Below are 23,558 nucleotides of genomic sequence, written 5' to 3' on the forward strand. Positions count from 1 at the left end.
ACCTATAGCATCACAGAGTTAGGGCCAGAAAGGACCACAGTGGTCCTTCTCATGTAGCCTGTGCACAAATATGCAGACTGCAGAACCTACTAACCCTAAATCATTTAAACTYATGTGCTGCTCTTAGAAAAATAATCAGTCTTAAACATGATAGCTGCAGATGGTGAATCCACTATACCTTCTAGGTAAAATATTAGTATAGTATGTGCAACCATTTAGCCCCAGCTTTTTCTAGCTTTGCTTTATGTGTCTTTCTTTAACCATACTCTCCTTCAAGGCTTTCCTACAGACCCACAGTAACCTGTGAAGAGAATATATTATGCAGGAGCAGAATATTCAAGGAGAAGAGAGGAAGGGCTTTAGAAAACTAGGAGGTCTGGAACAATTAAATTCAACTGATTKACAAAACAGGCAAGATGAGCTGACAGTAGAAAGATAACCTGTTTGTGAATGCAGCCCTGTTTTATCTTCCCACCAATTAAATTAAGTTCTCTTTGGCCTTCAGATAAAAAAAAATGAAACTAAAAAAACTAAATAAACACTGTTATGCTGCATACATCTTAATACTTCTAATCTTCTGACTAGCAGAGCAAAAAATTAATATCTTCCTGCCTTGCTAAGAAGGAAAACAGATGCCATTGGGAGGAGGAATTGGGAAAGGGTGGGCAAAGCTAGGTTTAAGTTTGTCTATCTAAACACACACACACACACACACACACACACACACACACACACACACACACAGACTCAAAAACACTTTCTGAAAGGACTTTTAACCTCATTGTAATACTGCACATAAGCCACGCCAGAGATAAAATAAATGAAAACAGGGCACTTTACCATAGTGACTCAGAAGTCAGTGACAGGGAGAAATAGGAGCCTAGCTTCATCAGGCTTGTCTCTTGGTAAAACTAAAGGGCCCTGCCTTTGCTGTGCTTTAACTTGAGGATAAACCCTACATGTTGGCAAACCCTGAGGAAAAATCTGTGCCTTTCTTTCTCTGTGAAGACGAAGGATAAATGAGTTGAGAATTATGCCCATTCATACTATTTCTGCCTGCAGTCTCAGGCTCAAGAAAAGCCCAGAGTGATTCCAGTGATGCTGGCAGAGCTATCAGTGAGACACTGRATGCCTATACTCTCTGCCCTGGCAAAGTAAAAGAACACTGCGCCAGGGCAGTAATGGAGCTAGCCTACACATTGAAACCAATGCAAGGCAATGGAGGAGACAGGCTCCGGCAGGAGCTGATACTGTATGCTTCACCTGAAGGATGCCCTTGAAGTTCAAGCTTTACCCAGTCCCCTTGGTTTTTCTCTTGTTCATATGCTACTGAATGAGTGTTTAGCAGCCCTTGGTGCTGGAGGAATGTGTARTTGTGTTGCTGTTGTTGAGGCCCACATACATCCACAGAAGTGAAAAGGGAGCTGATGAATATTGCATGATCAGAGAGGGAGAGCTGGGGTAGGGGCTGCTCTCCTCACAGTAGAGAGGCAAACAAACACACACACACTCAGAGGAGATTCTTTCAAAATCAGCAAATATCTCTCCAGTCCCTTTCCTCCTGTCTCTAGCCTGCTTCCTAGCAGCATGCCCGAATGCTCTATGGTCCTGACCATAGTTCATCAGACGCTGCGGCACTGAGGTTTTATTTTGGGAGGGTAAAGCTGTGCTTCCTGCTTTTCCTCTCAGCCTCCTTGCTCTCRTTCCTGGGCTTAGATCTTTGCCAGGAGAGGTGAGATGCATTTCCGCCTCGTTCCCTTTGCCTCAGAAGTTGCCTATTCCAATTCACGTCTTGTATCACAAGGAAACATTGTCAGACAAGCTCTGGCACAATGGCCTGGCTCGGTCGCTGTTGCAGATGTACACCCACTGCTAATACGCAGACCAGCGTGTCAGTCTTGTAGGGTCTTGCACCCTGCACACTCGGAGTGGCTTTGCCTTGTTCTGCATCTATGCTAATAACAAACACAGGGGCTTCACTCTCTGCTATACCAAGGCTCCAGGTAATGCTCGGGCAGCTTGAAGAGAACTTAGGACAAAAAGTAGCTGTCACTCTTAGGCTACAGCCTACCTAAAGGCSAGTATGAGGCAGTGGGACAGGAGGRCATTGCAGTAAAGCTGTGTTCTTCTTCTCAGGCACAGACTTGAAAACCACTTTATCCCATCCCTTGCCTCTCCCTCCCCTTGCCAGGCACAGGAAAGGCACAATTAAATCCATGTTCTTAGCACTCTAGTATCAGCCAATCCATACAGGCCTGACTCTGATCAGTGCTCTCTTCATTACTGAGAGGACAAAAAGGGTTGTGGACCTGGCATCTAGTTTAGACTCTAGTAAGTGCACTTGGGCTCATCACCTGATTTCTCAGGTGAAAAATAAGGAATTTACCATCATTCATTATATTCCAATATTTTATGTGATTGAATATCATATCCCCTGTGCAAGCACCTAGCACAGTTTAAAGCAACTCTGAGGCTGCTGCGTGCTGCAGTGGGGTGTTTGGTGATGGAGAATGGTAACTAACGATAACAAATGCTGTGCCATTTTCTTTGCATACAGCTGTCAAACTCGAAAAAACAGTGTTTCCTTTACTTACTCTTGTAAAAAAACCTAACTTTCAAAGCTCATGGAGGGGAAGTTTACCTGCATTCAGCCTAAACACCTCCTTCTTTCATTTTTACCTACTGTGCTTCACCAGTTGCCTTAGATCAAACTACTATACTTTTGCTTTTCACACAGCATCACTTTCTGCAGTTCTGACCAAAAACTCGTCACTTCTTTTTGATATATTTTTCTGCTTTGAAATATATTTTCAACGTGGCGCTGAACCACAAATGTTATTTTTGGGTCTGAAATTGCTAAACAGCGCAGCATATTTGGTACCTGCACGTTCATAAGTGCAGATCTTCAGAAGAAGAAAATTGTGTGGGGGATGGTGATTTTTCAGAAGTACTCTAGAGCAGCTTAATTTTACTTTCATTGCCACTGATGATATTCCATTGATGCACTCTACTTGTTGACTTCCAGGGGAGCAGAACTGAGTGGATGTTAACCCATTTTGAAAATCACAGTCACTATGAAAAAAAAAAAAAAAAAAAAAAAAAAAAAAAAATCTATACTAGGTCACTGAGGTGAGATTCTAATTGCACAAGGTAAGCAGTTCAGAGACAAAATGAACTAATGAAATGAGCTAAAAGTATTCCAGATAATTAAAACTGGAAAGCATTTTTTAAAAAGCTATTCTACTTTCCATCATGTCCTGCCTGTCTGTTGTTTGTCTGTTTGTTGTATTCCCTCCTTTGGACAATGCAGCTATACTTGTGATTTTCATTTGRCTTTTCCATGCCCTTTCAATCGAAAGCATTTTTAGCCTACATTAAGACAGCAAAATAAATAGAAAAAAGAACAACAAAAGCAAGATCTTAGTTAAAGAGGTCAAAACATCCGTCACCACTGTGACATCTGCATACCTCTGCCAGTGTGACTACTGTTCTTTTAGGCAGAGAGCGATGTTAAAAACTTAAAACATACTGCAGGTAAGACAATTTTTTAAGTTAGTCATATAAGCAAGCACTGTTTTATATTTTCCATTCTTAGATCTGGTTAAGCTGCTTTTGGAGTATGGCAGTGTAAATGAATCACTGTGTGGTAAGCTAAGTCATGGATTTGTTGTGGATCAGCTGCTGGTGGCAGCCTTTATCTCATTGTAAATGTGATCCTGAAACTGAGGTAAGAGTGTGCACTTGGATGGTTACCACAGGTTACCTAGTAGAGTATAAATCCATTCCAAGTAACTAGACCAGCTATCACTTAGATAGGAAGGGGGTGAGAAGAGAAACAGCTTGTTTGGGGATGAAGGCAGTACTTAAAGCCTGAGATCATTTCTTTCATTTCTAGTTTCCCTTCGTCATGCTTCTGTGCTGTCTCAGGTTTCATCTGGTTTAGTTTAACCTTTTACAAGTTTTCCCTCTTCTATTCAGGTGAGCTTTTAGAGTTTTAACCCCCTGCTCTGCTATTGTGGTTTGTAGGATCTGAGTCTCAAAGTCAAAGCGTCCAAAGTCCCACTGTGGTAATTAAATTTGTTTCTGTGCACCACTTTAACCTTGGAGATACAGAGGCTCAGAGGGGCTACAGAAGTTTACCTATGTGCCTATAGTAGCAGGATTACATCCCAAATTCTTACAGCAAATGCCCCTGATTTTCCTTACCCTTATGCTTTATGCATACGTGTATGTATTCATATGCGCACTGCAATAGATTCTTTCTGAGAGATGATCACAAATTGTACTACTTAGAAAGGTAAAAATGTTGCATATATGTGTATGAGTGTATGTTTTATTGCTCAGCACTATGTGAGCAGACAATAAAAAACCCTGCCTTTTGTATGATTCAGGCCTTTCCCTTCCCTCTGCRTGCATTCATCTGTTCTTTTTTTTTTATTATTATTWTTTTTTGGAGGGGCCATAGCATTCATTATTATTCTTAGCCAGTAATAGTGCTGGTAGGATTTTTTCACATTCTGCCTCCTCTATTCCCATCCAAATCTGTTTATTTTTCTTTAGCAAATAGGGCTGAATTTAGCAAACTAATTTCAGAACAAATAAAAATGAATAAATGTAGAGCAGGTACTGACAGAATTTTAACGGGGAGAGTGGCTGCGAGGTGCGAATTGATTTTCTCACTGCCCATCCCATGGAAGATGTAGCAGCCTTACCTGAAGCAGGCAGGACACAAGCCTTAGTTCTGTCCAATTGCAGCTCAATTAAGAGTATAATAGTGTTCTCCTGGAAGGAGGGTGTTTTTTGAGCTGCTGGACAAAGAGAAGAGGATGGAGCAGCTGGCAAAGTGAAAAGGAACTCCTCTGGGAAGTACATTTTGGATGCTCTGGTGCGTCTTTKCTTTGATCCTGGAGGCTTCTAGTAGCTTTAGAGATGTGGTTATGCTGGAGGACCACAGCCTCCTTTGCTGTGGCTGGAAAAGCGTGCCTCTCACCCTCCCCACAAACAGCATTGAGATGATTTTCCTTCAGAGTGCTGTGGGTAAGTGAATTAAATGGAATGAGATTTCCTCTTGTCTCCAGATAAAGCTGGGTGACCGAGTATAAAATTGAGAGAACTTTGCTTTCCCAGTCTATCATTGCCCTCCCTTAGTGCTCTCAGTTGTGTACTTGTGGGGCCTGATTCACTGTGGTTTTAAATGGTGTGAGGACAGTGTAACAGAAAGACTGCCAGCTCCTTAGTTAGTGTGAACTATTGGTCCAACTGAGTTGGCTTTTGCTTGCTAAATCTGTGGCCCAAAAGGCCACAGTATTTTTTACTCTCTATTCTTTCTATTTCACCAATGCAGTAGGCCTCATAATGCTTTCTTTAAGGGGAGAATTGAACACATAATGCACATAAAGTTGTGAAGTGTCTGGCTTCTTCTACAAGGTCTAGGTGCTCTCARTACCTACTTCACAGAAGTTCTGATTCTTACCTTGGTAAACAGACTCTCTCTCATTAAAGCAGTTAAGCTCTTGATTGCTGTAAGCTTCTGTAAGACTTGATCCTACCTGTTCTTAAAGTCTGATCTTTCTCCTACATGGAGAAGGGCCACTGGTTGGATGTGCATCACATTAGCAGCTAGGAATAAAAGCTGGCTATTTCTCATTGTATTACCCAAGAGGTCATTGATCTTCCATTAGAAATGGGTAAGCTAAAGCTGATAAGGAAAGGGCTGTGATTGTTGTATGGCTGGGAGGAGGAGTAAGCATATAGGAGCTTATAGGCTTTGGAGCACCAGCATAAGCTTTGAAGCATATAGGCTTTAGTGCATCAGCTTGCTGACCTATATCTCTGTTTCCATTTTAAGTAAGTGGTGGTTTGTAGCAAGTTTCTGTTATTGAGCCTTTAGTGGTAAAACCAATCTAACTATGGGGTCAGAAAAATAACCTCTTTCTAATCTAAGACTGTAATATGATCTGGCTCCTTATATTTTCTCTGAAAAAAAATTAAAACCTCTTGAAACATATCTTACACTCTTACCCCAGAGATCAGGTTTAGAAAATAGTATGTGAGTAGCTAAAACTGGCATAACAAGGGGCAGCGCTTCTGACCTTTCTGGGTGAAAGAGAATGTTGGGACAAGTGCAGGTTTCCAAAACCACCCATGCTGCCTGACTAAGCAGAATGCAGATATGTAGGCTTTGGGATTCTCCTGCAGGTATCTCCTCTGAGTTCATGGTGGAAATGATGAAATTGRAAGCTTGAGTTCATGCTAAAGAACTTGCTCTCTGCACAGAACTGTTTGATTGGAAAACTTGAAAGAGAAACAGTAATTGCTTTCTAAAAAGATAATTAGATCTAGGAAGTGGCTTTGTAAATGCTCCCCCTGGAATGAAGAAAGGAAGGTGGTAACTTGTATGCTAGTTTATAACCGTCATCTGGGGATCTGAGGCATTTGTACTGCCATTTCTCTCCTGAGATGTTCCTGCACAGCCCTATCCTCTGTGTAACTGTACTGGTGGTATTTTGATCTCTCAGCAGCAGGAYGACTCTGTGATAGTTGCTGTTCCCCTCACTGCATGTTATGTTGTTAAGAAGGTAGGCCATCCTCAAGGGATAGCCAACAGATTTCCTGACGCTGCCTGGTGTATGATGGCACACTACTATTTGTCTAGGTATTAGATTGTGAGTGTCAGGGCCCTCCCTGAGCGTGCTAATAAGCCATGATGGCCCTGAGCAGCCTCACCTGGGGCCTTCACCCACACCCGAGGGTCAACAGGCCCAGAAGCCRTATATAATCTCAGCCCTAAGACTTCAGTCCCTACCTGAGCTATTTTACAGTCCTGGACTCCAGCTCAGCCATAGCTAAGCCACTACCTGGCCATGGATACTGGTATTTCAGGTCCCAACCTGTGGACTGATTTCTTGCCTTGGCCTTGCCCTGACCTTGGCCCTGCCTTGTTGCTGTGGATGCACCTGGCAATCATTTGACCTGGTCTTAACCCTGACATGAGGACTGACTTTCTGGCTTGACCTCAGGCCTGCCTCATTCCCTATAATACTGTCTTATGATCTGGGCTCTCATTTGTGCCTGATAACCATCTCAGGGTCTATCATGCTTGTCTTGCTCCAGTACTCTGGAACAGGACCATGGCTGGCGAGGTCCCTGCTCTATGGGCTGTGTTATTCCCCTCTGGTATTGGTCCTTGAGAGAAAAGCTGGCCCTTGTTGCTTCCTGACATTAGAACAGAAAGCAGAGGTGGCAGCTTCTGAAGCTGAGACAAAGCTTATAGTTGTTGTTAAGATGTTTCAATCTTCTTCCCTTTTAAGCTGGATAAAAATATAACTTCTYTCATGACTATTAGGCTTGTTAGTTTAAGCATCTCAAATATTATAACCCATTGGGAATGGCTGGATGACATTGTTTGGCAATACCGGCTTAAACTGTTCATGACTCTTTCCCCTCAACCCAACACTCAGAGAARAGCAATAAGTGACAGCTGTGGTAGCACAGAAACTGTCTAGACTAATCTTGCTGATGCCTATTGTCTATTCCAGAAGACCACTTGAATCGAGAGGGGATACAAGTCAAGCTCCTTATGGTAAACAGGAAACAAAGGTATCAAGTGTCTCCCTTGTGGGTCTGGATCTTAACCCTTTGGCTGACTGTAAGTGCTGCTTGGTCATAGTTTAACTCCAGACTCACAGTGAAGACCAACCCTGTTAGCCATGGAATGATAACTTTAGCTGTGTCTCTTTTGCCTTGTGATGRTGAAGATAAATGTTATCACATAAAGTTGAGAATTTCTGAGAACCTACAAAAAAGGGGGGAGGATTTTAAAAGTGGTCTCAGCTGCTGCTATTTAACTCACCATTTCTCTGAAGATAAGGAGTTGATAGCCCAGGATGAGAGGATGGAGACTAGTTGTGGTCTTGGGCAGCCAAAATAGACATGTATATCCCTGTCCCAGAGGGATGGAATTGATAGCAGTAATAAAAGGTATTTGGCAGCTCCCTAGCCAGTACAAACAATTGCAGTGAGTCATTCTAGCTCTTCCTGAGCTCCTTGACCTAGAGGAACAAAACTGCTGCTTCCTTCTCTGAAAAGAGGTGATCAGCAATGATAGGAGCTACTTTCAGTGGGATTCTTCATGTGTGAAGATAAGCTACTACTGCAGAGTAAAGCTGCCAGTTCCTAAAAGGAAGTGATGGTTCACGGAAGGGGAAAGCTCTTCACAGAGAAAGGTACCTTTGGGTTTAAATGGAGGTGGGTGGGGGACACCTAGGTGATATGACCTCAAAGAAGTTAGAGGGATGGCCAAGGCATCTGAGAACTTGAAAGCAATGTTGCCATCATAGGATCCTTAGGGTAGACTGGAGAAGAGAGCTCCACCTTAAGTACTGGTTTAAATGTAGTGCCTGCTGCAGTATATAAGAACTTCCACTTTTGATGTAGGGGAAAACCAGCCTCAAGCAACTAGGGCTACTAGGCAAGCAGGTGCATTCATTCTTGTGATCAAAGCTACCATAAATTAATTTGACTCTTTTGAAAGTGCTGGAAGCTGGACCATTTCCTTACCTTCTTCTAAAACTATAGTCTGGAACACACAAGTACTAGTCCCCTTTTTAACTGGCTCCTTGGCACTGAACTGTCTAAGCAAAAGCATTCTTATTACTGTGCATTTAAGTAAAGTTGCAGCCATTTCTTATGCCAAATAAAGGCAGTAGTGAATGTCAAACTTCCAAGTGGCAAATACAAGTACCTTGAAACTAGAGGGGAGCAGGTGGAGGACAGGAGACCAGCAGTATTCACTTAGAAATAAGGTGAAGGTCAGGTAGGATACACAGTTGTCTGACTTGGCTTTTCTTTCTTCTCTGGAATATCTTATGATAATCCTTTGGACTGGAGGAAAACAAGGTTCTGGGGAAGTGTCTTTTTGTAAAAAGGAACTGAAATACTTGCTAAACCTACCAGATGCATTTCTGAACTCCCATGTTCAACTGGAACATCCATAAAGGAGAAAYGCTGCAAATGTTGTGAAGCACTTTTGTGGAGACCTATTTTTTCCTCTTAGAACAAAGAATCACAGAATCTTCCAGAATCACAGAATRGGTAAGCTTGGAAGGGACCTCTGGAGATCATCTCTTCCAACCCAGCTGCTCAAGCAGGGTTACCTAGAGCATGTTAGACAGGGTTACATCCAGGCAGGTTTTGAATATATCCGCCAGAGAAGGAGACGTAAGGGTCATAAAGGAGAATAAGGGTGCTTCTCAGAGTGAGGACGAGAAGACCAAGGATGGCCTACAGTTCTTTGCAAAACCCAAACATTCTTTGGAGTGGAAGTTAAGCTGGTGTAATTTTTCTTGTTTCTTCTCTCCAGCTCTCTGTGAGGAGCAGCCTGTGTAATGCTGTTCTGCCCCTGGACAGGCTGTTTAATACCACCTCACTTGTCTCTTGGAAAAAATGTGAAGGGAAAGGCTTCTGCCACAACTCAAGGGACTTGGTTGCTCTGTGTCACTATGGTAACACAGGTGGTTTGGAATGACAATGATAAGGACTTTTAGTAATCAAGAAGAACTGAATGAGATCATAATTAGCTATTCATATGGCCCTATTGAGCATGACACTAAGGTCTAACAGTGAGAGGTCTTCAATCTTTCAAATAGTTCTGCTGACATCTCTCAATATATGGCTAGTGCCATTTTAAGTGGAACATCTGGAGGGAAAGTCAGCGTCCAATTTAGTAGTTTGTGCTATAAAACCCAAATGCCATTATCTCAAAGTCATTGTAATTCTGTGTCCTTCAGGAGGAGATCAGGTTGTAGGTAGCTCTAGAACACCCCTAGAGGATCTGTGAATTAAACTTGTTTGTACCTTTTCTGTTGTACTTTGTCAGTAGTTAAAATACAAGCAACCAATGTCTGTGTGACCCTTGTGGCTGCGGCTTGTCTTTAAAAACACTCCAAGGCTAATTCCTAAAAGGCATATTTTCTATGAAAACCAAACCCAGCAGTCTTACATTCTTTCCCCTCCTGCCCTAAGCAGACTTGCAAGTAGGATTTGAAATGCAGAGACCTCATTTTCTGTGAACTTAAAAATGGTGCTTAGGTCATCTGCTGGCTGTGGCACTTTCCAGATAGGGCAGATAAGTAACTGAGCTGAGTTCTGCTTATATTAACTCTGTAATGAAACAGTCTAGGCAGATCAGCTCTTCACTTACCTTTGCTACTAGGCAGTACTGCCATTCTGAGTGTGTTAGTGTTAACTTACCTCTGGACTTGGTAGAACAGCCCTTTAGAATTAAGGCACTCTRCTAGAATACGAAAAGTACTGTCCCTGTGATGTTGGCTATTCTGATGTGATTTTGTTTCCCTTCTGCCTTCTGAGCCACAGAAATATTCTCTTGTCAACTATTGCATACACAATTTGAGTTTTTGGCAAAAAGCTTTCTGTCATTTTTCTGATAATTTTACAGCCTTTACTCTAGGATGTCATTAAGTAAGGTAATTTCATCAGAACCAGCTGTGATAGGCCTAAAATCACCTCACCCTTTGCTGCTGGGCACTAGCAGCACCTGCAGACTTCAAGAATGATGAGCAAGTGATTTCTTTAACATGTGCCGGACTTGGCAGATTTTATAGGTTGTTGGCTACAGATGCTAGTTAAGCTCCCAGCCCTAAGTTGCATAACTTCTCCTAATAGAACACAATTTCTGTCCTGAAGACCTGGAGGCATTCTTGAAGCCTATTATACAAATGTGGCCTGGCTTCTTAATAACAGGAAACACAGAAGTTCCCTAAGGGAAAGGGTGGTTGTATAAAATGGATCCTTGAGAAAGGGGGAAGCCAAAGGTGGCTCTGGTCTCCTTCTTCTGAAATAAAGGGAACTATGAGGAGAGAAAGTTTGGCAGCTCTCAAATGATGACTTACAGGGGCTGGTTGCTCTTTCTGTGACAGTCCAGTGTACACTTGATGGTTACTTCTCTTTTGCAGTCTCTAGTGGTATACTACCACTAAACCTGGACTCTGTGCATCTAATCAGGAGGCTTGCTCGTTTCAGATGTTTATTTAAAATAATAATAAAAAAATCCCTCCAGATGAGTGAAACTATTTCTTTTCCTGTACTTCTAAACTTAAATGGGGATGAAAACTTTACTCAGTCTGGTACTTGGACTTTTCTGGTGAGATGGTCATGAAAGTGCACCTGCTCCTCTTTCACGTTGTACTCTTCCCATCTCACTAGACATTCAGGGATGGAAGCTCATGAGGTAGCTTGAACTCCCATATGAAGCCGTGCCATTTTTGACACTTCTATAATGCTTATTTCTGCTTTCTCCTGTGCAGGAAGCTGCAGACCACAGGATGTGAGAATCAGCTAGTGGCAGACAGCAATGTGAGAAACCGAAGCACTGGGACTGCTGCATAGAGTAGCATTTTTATAGACAAACTACATGGCTTAAAGAACAAGAAAAGGGCAGATATCCAGAAGTACAAAGAACTAGCTCTGTTATTACAGAATATGACTGGCTACAGACTTGGCTAGACCTAAATCTTGCAGAATAGGGCACTCAGAAGTGATCTGTGAAGCTGAGAAGAAAAGCTTGGGTTGAAGGCAGCTCTTGCCATCTTATTCTTGTGACAGAATTGAGCTAATAAAATAGTACTGTTCTGATCCCATTGATTGCACCCGAGAGAGGAGGCTGTTAAACTAGCTTGATAGTTGCTGCTCCTTTCTCAATAGCTAGTTACCTGGAAGGCATTCTCAGGGAATAGTCTCAAGAAACATGGAAGAAATAGTCTTGCAGTTTGTTCTGGACTTGCTAGCARAGAAGATGAGACTAACTTCCTCATACTTCTATACTAGGAGTACTTCTGTACTATGGAGTAGCTACTCCATAGAGATTTTTCTTCGACCAGCTGCATAAGCATTTACCTTGCCTTCTTCTGCAGTCATCCTGTATGATCCCCTCACCCTGCAGCTGATTGGCTAGGTACAGATAATTGAAATTCCTACTACTTACAGTAGCCGATCTCTATGGAAAAAGGTAAGAAGTWGGCACTATCTTTAGATGTTCTTTCTAGATGACTATTTGTAAGTAGGTATTTGTAAGATAACTGATAAGTAGAAGTAGATTTTTTTTTTCTTTCCCAAAAGAGGTAGATTTTTTTCCCAATTATGTTTCTGCACAACTAGTTCTACAACTGGTAATTTAATGTTAGTAGTTCTAGTCTCCTTTACCTAATTAAGAGGTGGCTTCCCAGAGAAGAATCTGGTTCTTATAATGAAACAAATCAAACATTTCTGACAATGCTATGAACATCATTCTTGTAAGATACATGCAGAAGTCAGGTGAAGTGATCCACTTGTCTTACCAGTGCTAATTATAACTAYGCTAAAGCGGTAACCCTTTTGTGCATATTGCACCTGAAGATATGGACCATATGGGAGAGAATAAAGGGGAAAACAAAGAGTGACTGGAGGCCTAGAAAACAGGACTGAAGAATGTACAGGAGTTGTCATTTATTAAGAGACAGAGTAATAGAGAAGAGAAAGATCAGCTTAGAGCTAGTGCCAAAAGGGAAAGGAATAATGGACAAGGACAAGTGATATAAGGCTAAAATTGCAAAAAAGAGTTAACTTGGACAGTGAGGATGGGGTAGGAGAGAGACCTCTAATGAAAGTTCTTGTTTCATCAAGAAGTACCTAGAGCTCTTTTAGGGCATAGAAAAGAAGAAAGAAATATCAAGAGCTTCTCTAAGGCATCCTGATGTGCCCTGTACCAGAGACACTATGATCGCTGACTTGGTTCTCTCGATACTTCATATAATAGAATAACTTCAATCACTTCCAGACAATATTATAGTAGATACTATGCCAACAGTGACTATCCTGCAGTGGAATTCCTGCAGGAACTGGTCTGCCTGAGGGTATGGGTTCTGTAAAGAATAGATTCAACATTAATCTGGTTCTACACCAGTGCACACCAGGCACTAACCTTTTGCAGCAGCCATAGTAGCCAGTTCTTGTGGATGAATAAGAGACTGCCTACCCAGAAACTAGATAGACTTGCAGAAGGCTGCTACTGGGATCACTTCTCGCTGTAGGCTGGTTCTCAGATGCCCTTATCCAGGTCACAACCATCAAATTCAGTGGATTCTGATGTGAATTGCTCCCAGGCTGCAGTTTCTATCTCACTATTAGTGCTTAATTGTTAACATCCTGATTTTAGTGGATTCTGTCTCCCAACAGGTGCCTAATGGATTGGCAAGCTTCATGTAGCCTGAAGCTCCTCTCTCATGACTTCTGTAAGGGCTGCTGCTCTGGTTGTGAAGAAAACCCATACAAAAACTGAGGGTATTTCGTAGAACCCGTATGATCTCTGTGTGTGGAAACACTGCCTTCCCCTCCACTCTGGGGGAAGTGGCACAGCTCTGGAAGCAAAAGCTCTGCACTCTTATTTTGCCTTTATGATATCATAGAGGTGTATGAAGCACCTACATAGAAATTCTGTGGAACTCTATGGATTAAAAACAATCCATGGTTGTTTCTGATTTTAAATTTGACTTTTTTTTTTTTTTTTTTAAAAGATCATCCTAGAACTTCTGTCTATGGATCCAGATTTTACTGATTTCACATCTGTATTTCAAATAGCTAAGACAATTCCAGCTCTCCTCATCACACATGCACAGTTTTAGTTTCTCCTGAGTTATCTGCAGAAGGTTAGTGCTCATCTGAGCTGTTGGCAAATGATGAAATAATGTGCTATTTAAGTGTTAATGTGGGGCTAATAGCCCGTGTGGATTCACTTCAGTTCCTTCTGCTTCTTTCCTCCTAGGTTTGTTTTCACTGCAGTGCATCAGCCTGTGTCCCAGATGCTATGAATTTGTCCACTACTCACTGACCTTCTGAGAGGTAAAAGCTCTTTGCTCGGGAGGCATTAAGCACATGGAAAGCACCAACACTGTTCTTGCTGGTGAAGATGGGGCTTCWAAAGACCTTGAAGATTAGAGTACTAGTTCAGACTATGGATGTGGATAAGTCTGTGCAGGAACTGCTTAGGATGCCAGMTTCCTAGCTGAAGCCTTAAAAGCTGAAGAAATAGCTAGTGTGCTTATCCTATCCCTTTAAGATGGATTATCTGAATTTTCTGGAGCTTCGTTAGCTGAAGATCAGATGTGGGATTATACTGATCTTTAGGCATTCATTATGTCATTTGAGAATTAAATGCATTAAGACTTACCTTGATTAACATCTCCAGTTTTCTTAGAGCTATTTTGGTGGTAATTTGTGGGGAGAAAGTCTACTTCATGCCCTTGTAAAGGGCTCTGTCTGAATGCAGAAGCTCAAGTGCCTTGTTTTGGAGRGATGTTGGGATTAAAGCTAAATCAACCAAAGTCATTCAGTGCTAAAATATCTCATGCAGTACCATACCAGAATCGGGCCCTGTCTTCTTAAATGGAAACAGTTTAAGCAGAAATGCTGAGAAGGAAAGGGAGRTTTGTCTGGGACTTAGAACTGAGAGTTAAGGAAGAATGTTCTAACATGATAAACAAAGACTGCAAGTGGTGCTATGAGATCACTTGCATGGGGCATTGAATAGTTGAGAAAGAGGAAATTTAAACAAATCCCTTCTTCAGGAAACAGAAGGGTGCATGTTTGTGGAGAAGGCAAAATGACTTGTATTGGACACTAACTCTCTGTAGCTAGAAAAAAGATAATAATATAAGGAACCTACCTATGATACAAGCACCTCTGGATTTCCATAGCACTGAAGCAGGCTAGAGCTTTGTTCAGAAAGCTAAATGGCTCTAGCTGTTTGATCCCAAAATGCTGTCTTGATGGAGCACTCATGCAACTGAACTGTTAAGCAGTAAAAACTTTCATCAGAGCTTAAAGCACTGACACAGAATAACAAGTGGCAAAATAAAGAGGCTTTAGGTAGCTTGCACTAAACTGTGTAGGGAGGGCCCTGTTCCGTACAGTAAGGGCTGACTCTTCTCTAAACTATGAGGAGGGAGCAAGTGGTAACCAATCAGTAATAGATTGCTTTTGATGACCTGGAGTATCCAATTTGACCACAACTGATCATGTTATTTCCTTCTTTAGATTAGCTGTGAATAGTTTTGTATATGAGGAGCTTTAGTGTCCAGATGGGTAGGGAAATAACTGGAATCAGCTTTCCAAATGAAAAACTTTAATGTTGTTTGTTTATTTTTTTTTCTTAATCCTCCTCTGTGTTTCYGATCCTACTGTGTACACACATCATTCAGATCTTTATGCAGGAATGCTGGCTTTTTCAACATCATGCCCAAGTAACTTTTCCATAGGACTGCAAAAATCTTTTTCCATTTTGAAATTTGAGTTCTAGATCTGCTAGAATGCTCACTTYGTGTACAAGATATCTGACACTAACACCTCTACCTACTTTTAATTAGTTGGAGATTTGAACTAGCTGAACTTTAGTAAATGTATTAGCAATTGGAAATTGCATAGGCTGACTTAAGGATGACTGTGGGCTCTTACTGTTGTAGGAGGTAAGAGGATGATCATTTTCTCAGTTTAATGGTTATAGTCTTGCTCCTTTTCTACCCCATGGTCTCCTCATTGGGGTCTTCTTGCAGGGAACCACTAGACAAGTTATTCGTTATCCTGGGAGTAGGAGCAGGTATTTATGATTGTACCAGAAGCCAGTACTGTTGCTATAGTTTGTCATTCTGGAAAAGAGTCTGCAAAGACGAACAGGAGAGCTTAACTGTTTAGTGGGTTTAGTTTACTTGTTCTTGTGGATTGGTGGTYCTAACTAGCTGACTGGAAGGAGAAGGAATAGCTGGGCCCTTCTGTGTTCTGCCTCTGCTTCCCATCAGGACCCAAGTGCCTCTTAGAGAAACTCTACAGTATTCTGTCAGTCAACAGCAGATCACTTACTGACAAACCTCCCCAACTTCTCATGTTCCTACTGAAGCTGTGGCAAGCTGTGGAGTTTCAAAAGGATTATAATCAGGATTAGTTTTGCAAGTTGCTTGTTACAAGTCAACATGAACTATTATCACAAAAGCTCTCATTCTGTAGAATCAAGTAAATTAAGCCAAAGTCCTTCTACAGTAGAGAGTCTACTTTAATACTGACTTCAGGATGAATATTTACAAAGGGTTGACCTGAGGAGATGGCAAACAGTGTTCAAAACATCAGTGCCATTCTGAGGAGCTGAGACTCCTCTGCCTCCTGTTGTAGTTCTTGCCTTCATTAGAAGGCTTGAGTTACTAGCTCCCATGGTGGCTTATGTAGCTCTAGTAGGGTCAAGCATTGTTTCAATTCTGGATTCTCTGAAGTGATGGCTTTAATTCCAAGCCATTGTGTCTGTGAATTGCCAAAGCTCTGACAATTTTGAATTGCTCCTATCATCTTTTAGTTGATGGTTTAAAAAGCAACCAAACAACCACCACAAGAAAACCTCATAAGTTTTTAGAACATTAAAAATGAACACTTCTGGAGGACATGATGATTCTGTAGGCAAAGTATATTCATCTGACTTGTAAGAATATCAAATAATAAACCTGGTGGATTTTTTTTTTGTCTTACCTTTTCTGTTCTCAAGGTTTTTATCCATATCCGAGTCCACAGCCTCTCCCTTTTTTTTCCTCCTTGTTTCAGAAAGTCTTCTCTCCTATATCCTTTAAAATGAATTTTCATTCTACAAATACATGCTTCCCTTTGTCTGCTCTGACAGCCTGAGATCCTTTCTGGTCACTCATTAACATAAACAGGAAGGGATCCAGGCTATTCTACCATCAACCTGTTCATTGGTCAGGACCAAGGAGCAAAGTCTCACCTGCTCTGATCATTAAGTACTTTTTCTAAAGCTTAGTTAATTCCATAACAAATCCAATGCCTGTAGGTCATGCTACCCTTTTACTTCTGCCTAGGGAATTTCTAATGTCTCAGTGTGAAGCCTGTTTGCATATTTTGAATATTGACCCTTGCTTATAAGACAGGATACAATTTTATGAGGTGTTTATGGGGAACTAATTCTTCTTTTCTTCTTCCCCTGCTCCCTTTTTCTCTCCCTTCCTACTCCTTGAGAGAATCCTACTCCTTGAAAGAATATCTCAAAATGTACCCTTAAAATAACAAACATCAAAAAATGGAAAAGCTACAGATGCTGATCCAGAGCTGGAAGAAGTCAAAGGCAGAATAAGAGGACAATGTTACCTCTGTAGTTGGTGAGATGAGAGGAGCTGAAAGATGTCTTCTGTGTTACTTCCTGATGCATAAGACAAGGTGCAATCATGTCTAAACTGTCTGCTGTTTGGTTCCCTTTGTTAGAGTAAAGGTACAAAGTATTATTTATATTACAAAGAATTGCCAAAAATATGGTAGAGATCAAAGCAGGTCTCAGAGCTGCTGAAAGTGAGTTGGAGATTAAACAGACCTTATACTTCCTGGGTTTGAAGTGAGTGGGAGATAGGGGAAAGGACTTCTATGGAAAGTTTTGGATTAGCCAGTCTTGGAGAGATGCTGATACATGTTCCTGAGATTCATACTGCATCTTAGGCACTGTTGCTATCTATTCTTTGGAGGCAGATGAGTTGCATTCTTACCTGAGTAGGTGGTATGCCACACAGCAGGAGATGCCTGTGTAGGGTGCATAGATAGCTCCTACAATCTCTTGTGACCTTTTGTCTGTGTAACTGCTTCAACCTGCAGCGTCCAAGTATTGTTTCTCTCATAAAGCTAATTTCAAAGTTAATTTTCAACAAAATGTGTTGCCATTAGTAGTCAAGTGTGATTCTTTCTTGTCACAGCTCAAGCCGTATGTGACTAGTTGCTGTGACACTGTATGATTATCCTGAGGCCTAGTGATACTAATTGCACTGAGATGCAACCCTACTACTCCAGCTAGCTGGGACTGGCTGCAAGGGTGTGGGATGATGGGTGATGGACGATGGGAAATTGGAGGATGACTCTCACAGAAGCAGTGCCAGGGAAGACCTGTTGGATAAAAGATCTKCAAATGGCAAGAATCTCCTTACATCTTCAAAGGAAAAAATGGGAAGGGGTAAAACAGTGCTGAGGGAAGGATTAAAATGGTGCTTGTATATAGGGAAGGAAGGAAATACATCTAAGGAGACTTCAGCTGGAGTATTCTGCTCAGTCTTGGTAACAGCTTTGCACAAATGGTTCCTAAAGAAGAGGTGAATTGTGAAGAGAGCCCCTCTGAGGAAACAGAAAAAGTCAGAGAGATGGGAATATAAAAGGAGGGCTTATTTACTGGAGACTCGGGGAGGATGCTGACTAATTTATCCCTAGTGTGGATGAGGAAAATATGAAGGAAGGGTGGATAATGCACTAGAATAGACGCCACAGGAAAGCCATAGAATCATCTACACTTCCTATTTTTAAGACTTGATTAGATAAAGACCTTCAGAAATATTATAGGAGGAGCTATATTTTCCTTCATAAGGGGGAATAGGAGGGGCTTGCCAGCCCTGTGTTTTCATGAACTGTCAATGATTAGTGAGATTGTTAACACTTCATTTGACCTCAGAGATTACATTCTTCTAATCCAAAGTTGGTGTTTGAGAAGAATGGGTAGTGGCTTTCAGACCTTCCAGTTTCAGCTTCTCATTCACTCATCTCTACTTTCAACTTGCCTTTACGTGGTAGGGACCATACATTTGCCACAATACCAAGACTGTTCTGGCTATGACACACTCCAGGCTGCTAGTATTGGAGGCATATTCAGGATTTACAATACCAGCCCATTTTTTTGTCAGTCTGCAGGATTAGTATAACACAAATATATTTGCTTGTCTCCCATTTAGGGTCAGGGTTCAAGAGTCATTTGTGTTTTGAACTCTACTCTGCTTTATTATTCCATTGCTGTCTTGGAAGAGCTATTAGAAAGTGTATACTTCAGGAAGTAGCTGACACACTGTAAACTAGTAAAACAGTGTGACCTGAAAGAGAGCTAGCAACCCAGGCTGGGATATTAAAGTAGAAAATCCTGTAAACTAGAGCTGTAAATGCACTGTGGATGAAATGGCCTTCTTTGCATTGCTGCAGCAAGACTAGGGACTTTATCAAAGGTAGCTTACAGGATATGTCAATCTTGTGTACTGCTGCAGTTAAAGAAAAGACAGGCCTTAATAAATCTCATCACTGAAATATGCTTTCCTTCCCTCTCACTGCTGTCAGTGACTTGCTCTCAGTTACCTTTCTAAAAGTTGTTGTATGTGCAGAAGAATCTTCAGACTATTTTTCTATATTACTTTTTTCCTTTAGTAACTTGCTCAGTTTTTCACTTTATACCTTGACAAAGGTCATCTTCCTTGAAAAGCAGGGCAGTAGCCAAAAGGCCACAGCGATTGGGTGAAAGTGCTGACTGTAGAAACAGAAGTGTTTGGGGCGATGCTTTGGAAATGCCCTGATTAAAAAGAAAGACATGCCACAAGCAATAGAAGTGACTAGTCCTGTTTTTCCCAGTAGTTATTTGGGAGCTCTCTTGGAGCATGACATATCATCCAAAGCACAGCTCTCATAGCAGATACGAGTGTTCATTGTCCCAATGAATATAGAGATAATTTTGGCAGCCTTTCCCTTGTGAAGGTGAAGAGAGGTAGAGGGTCTTGTTGAGATGAAAAGAATTCTGCAGGGCTCACAGGAGGCAGTCCTCTCTCCTTTATAAAATGATCTTCCAGAATATTCTGGGGAACTTCTGTCTGCAGTATCAAATGTTGACTTTGGCTGTTCCCAAGGTCATCTTGATCTACTGCAGTGACAAGTGAAGTCCTAGGGATCCGTGATCTGACGGCCCCTCTGCCAGATGACAGCAATCATCTGGGGATGGAATAGGGTGCACAGAGCATYCTGGCATCCGGAGCTAGCTCATAATCCTAGTGTGAAGTACTTTTGTAGTACATACTAAATGGCTGTTTTTTTTTCAAAATACTTCCATATTCGGTTTTTGTACTGTGCTAATTGTAACAGCCATGTATTGTGAAGATTACTCAAGCTGCTCGATAAAACATCTGCTGACACTTCAAAACTTGTGCTCCTCCTGAGTGGCTGAAGACTATTACCTTGCCACTTAYGTGCCAGAGAATCTATATTCTAATAGCCCAAAGATGGGGTAAGGAAAGATGGTGATASGGTTACAATTTCTGGCAGCTTGATAAAGCCTAGGTAGTCTCTGGCTAGCCATTGTAGCTAAGGCTRTGACCATGAGGAACTGTCACAAAAGATACTCATTGTTTTCTTCTTAAATGTATAGTAATAGTATACGGTTGCTGATATGACTGCCTGACGAGATCTTGGTGCTTTCTGATAGAAAATTAAGCCTTCTCCATGTATATCTTGCTGCATTCTAATGTGTGTCTCAAAAGCTTTAGTAGGCAGAAACTACGGTGAAAAAGGTATCATATTCTGTTAATGCTAGTAGCTCAGCAACAACCTGAGATGCTTAGTCAGGCTGCAACTGTCACGCTGGACATCTTTCCCGTGGCAGGTGTAAGCTTAATGCTATGTAGATAAAGTAGAGCCTTCCTCTTCTTACCTGAGGAAATATACTGTTGGAGATATGCATGTTTATGTTAATATATTGCCCTCCCAACACTTGCCTAATAAGGTACCCAACACACTCTGAGTAGCTGACAGAGTTCTGAGGTTTAGATTCATCTATTCCCTCATCTGCTTTAACCACTAGCCAAGGTACTTCATCTTACATTCAGTGTMTTTCTAAGAGTTTCATCATCAAATTCATTGTGAAATTCCAGAATTATTGTTTCCAGTGGTAGACTAAAAAAAAAGACAGTAGATCATCTCTCAGATATAATGGAAAGTGTAGTGTACTGAGGAGGAAAAGGAGGAAATGTAGCATTTGACTAATTGATGAGAGTTTCATATCTGTTGCCTCTTAACTATTTCTGTTGCCAGACTCCTGCTTCTGACCTGAGTTGCCTTGAAACTCTTTTCATTTTCCCTGCTTGTATAATTTGGGGTAGCCATGGCAAATTTCTTCATAGACAGACCTGTAAGAACTTAGAAGACAAGCAGCTTTCATTTGGAAAGCATGTCAGTTGATCAGAAGCCAGAAGGAAAGATCTGTGTTCACTTCCAAATACCCAAATTCAAAACACCCGCTCCCCCAAATTCTAAGGGTTCAAGTGAGGCTTTTGATACTGGACTACTTTAAATGGAAGAGTTCAAACTAGCTGTTAATCTTTTCTAAGTCATGTTTATCAAATCATGCAGTAATGCCTGACTTTTCAAGATGTGAGTGCATCRAGGTGAAAGCCTTATAAGTACAACTGATTTAATGAAAACCCTTTAATCTCATTAGTAAGCGAAGTATTATTAGAGCTTGTTCYGTCAGCCCTGTGCTTCAGACATGCTCTGGCCTCAAGCTATGTTTGGAACTGAAGTTTTGGCTTCCTGAATCCCAATCTGGTCAGCAATTTAAATGTCATCATTACAGTRGCAATTTTGAACCTTTTTCTGTTTGTGGACMCTTCAATTGTGTTCACTCTAGTGGTGACACAGATTCCTATGCAGTGAACTGACCACCACTGGTAATAAACTTACTTCTCAAAGTACCTTTCTCAGATCCTCCAGAAATAGTATCTGAATCTCCAAGAATCAAGCTGAAAAGTATTGTGTTAGGATATAGGCAGAGTAGTCAATGGTTCTTCCACTCTGCCTTCCCCAACAGTGTTAAAGTTCTAACACAAGGATCCGTTCAYATTGGTGTGGATCACCTTGTTTCCATGTGCTCTAGTGCTGGGCTTMTCTCTCTTCTAAGCAGAAAAGTGGCCCCCTATTTATTTACCTGTCACAAATCCAAATACATCTCCCAACCTTCAAACTTTTCTCTTTACAGAAAATAATTTGATATAGCTAGCTACAGAGCCATGTGTGCTCATGCTGCTATATATGCATATAGTCTGTCTTGTTCAGGAGCAAGATTTTATGCTCTGGTTCACTCCATGCCCATCCAGCTGTTTGTGAGAGAGTAATATCCTTTAGTTTGGTATTCACAGAAGTGCTCCAGCCAACACTCTTGGAGGAAGACTTTCTCAGTTTAGCTATTTAGCTGTGATGTTCTTAAACAGGAAACAATGTGTGAAAGTGCCTTTGGGCTGTGACATGTTATAAATAATAATCTTGGGAGAGAGATTCTTAGATGGTTGTTTTTTTCTTCTCTCTGTCTGAGGAACTGGCTCCCCACTACTTTGTGAGATRGCCCCTTCCAATTTATCCATGACACTAACTGCCTTGTACATCCTTACTGTGGATGTCCCTCATTGTTGTGAGAGAACCAGGGACACTAAAAACACGTTTTACTTGTATTAGAAAGAGAGGAGCTACAATAAAGGGTACATGAAAARTAATGTAACTAAAACAACTTTAAAAGGATACAAGAGAACTGAAGGGCTTGCAGAGAGCTAACAGACATGCCGAGTTTGGTATGAATGAAGAAGGGAATTGGAAGATCAGAGTATAGAAGAAAAGCTRTAGGAATGGTATGTGTTGATAGAASCACAACAGCTCGTCCCAGCTTCTCAGGACACCTAGGTCAAGGGTGGCAAGGGAGAGGGGAAGAYAGACTAAAACGAGAGACAGTCTAYATCTGGACAATTGGCATCCGTTGTCATCCTTTCCATTGCAATCACAGCCAGACTTCCTCATGTGTCTTGGTGCCTGAATGCTGGACAGACCACCTGGAGTCATGTGTCTTGGTGCTTTAGGAATATGTGGGAATGACTGCGCAAGAGAAATTGTCTTCTGTTTAACACAAAGGCACTCTCCTCTCCTAGGAGAGCTCAGATTGACATTACAACATTCAAACATTTCCTATTCTACCATGCTCCAAAACTGTATCAGCCCTACACAGTGCTGGTGTATATCCTCAGTGCTTTCTCTAGGTAATCAGCTTCATTCTCCATCTATTCTTCCAATAACAAAGCTTTTGCTAATGTTTAAATCAAATCTTTTACTGCAATTTTAACACTGTAGGCTCTTATTCTGTCTAGCAGAGATATAGAGAATGTTTAATAATTCCACTTTTTAATGACTTCTTATGTGTCAACACAACAACCTCTCTTTTCATCYCTTTAACTAAGCAAACTCAATTCTTAACATTTTGCCGTAGTTATATTTTGTAGACCTCCAAAAATGCCTGCTGCTCTCCACTGAAACAACTGCCGTTGATGTGTGTCTTTCTTGATGTAAGGTATCCCTAGACTAGATGTGGTGCTCCAAATGTCAATTTGACAGCACTGAATAGTGTGGAAAAGCTAGCATACATTCACTAAAGAGGAGGTAGACCATTACAAAACRCAGATAGTTGTGAGATGACATTTAATGGGAAACACAGGCCACTGTAAATAATGAAGGCTGAATAGAGAACTAGGGCTGTATTTAAACTGTGGATTTTTCCTTTTTTAAAGCAATTCATAGGATCTTGAGAGAARTTGAAAAAAGCTTCAGTTCTGGGAGGGAACACACTTTGGATGCTAAATCAAATACTTTTCTTTGGCACCCTTAAATTCTAAGGGAAAGATAAGTAGAATTCTAAATAA

Source organism: Rhea americana, unplaced genomic scaffold (genome assembly GCF_003343005.1).
Source record: "Rhea americana isolate MKP2758 unplaced genomic scaffold, rheAme1 scaffold_126, whole genome shotgun sequence".
Classification (NCBI taxonomy): Eukaryota; Metazoa; Chordata; class Aves; order Rheiformes; family Rheidae; genus Rhea; species Rhea americana.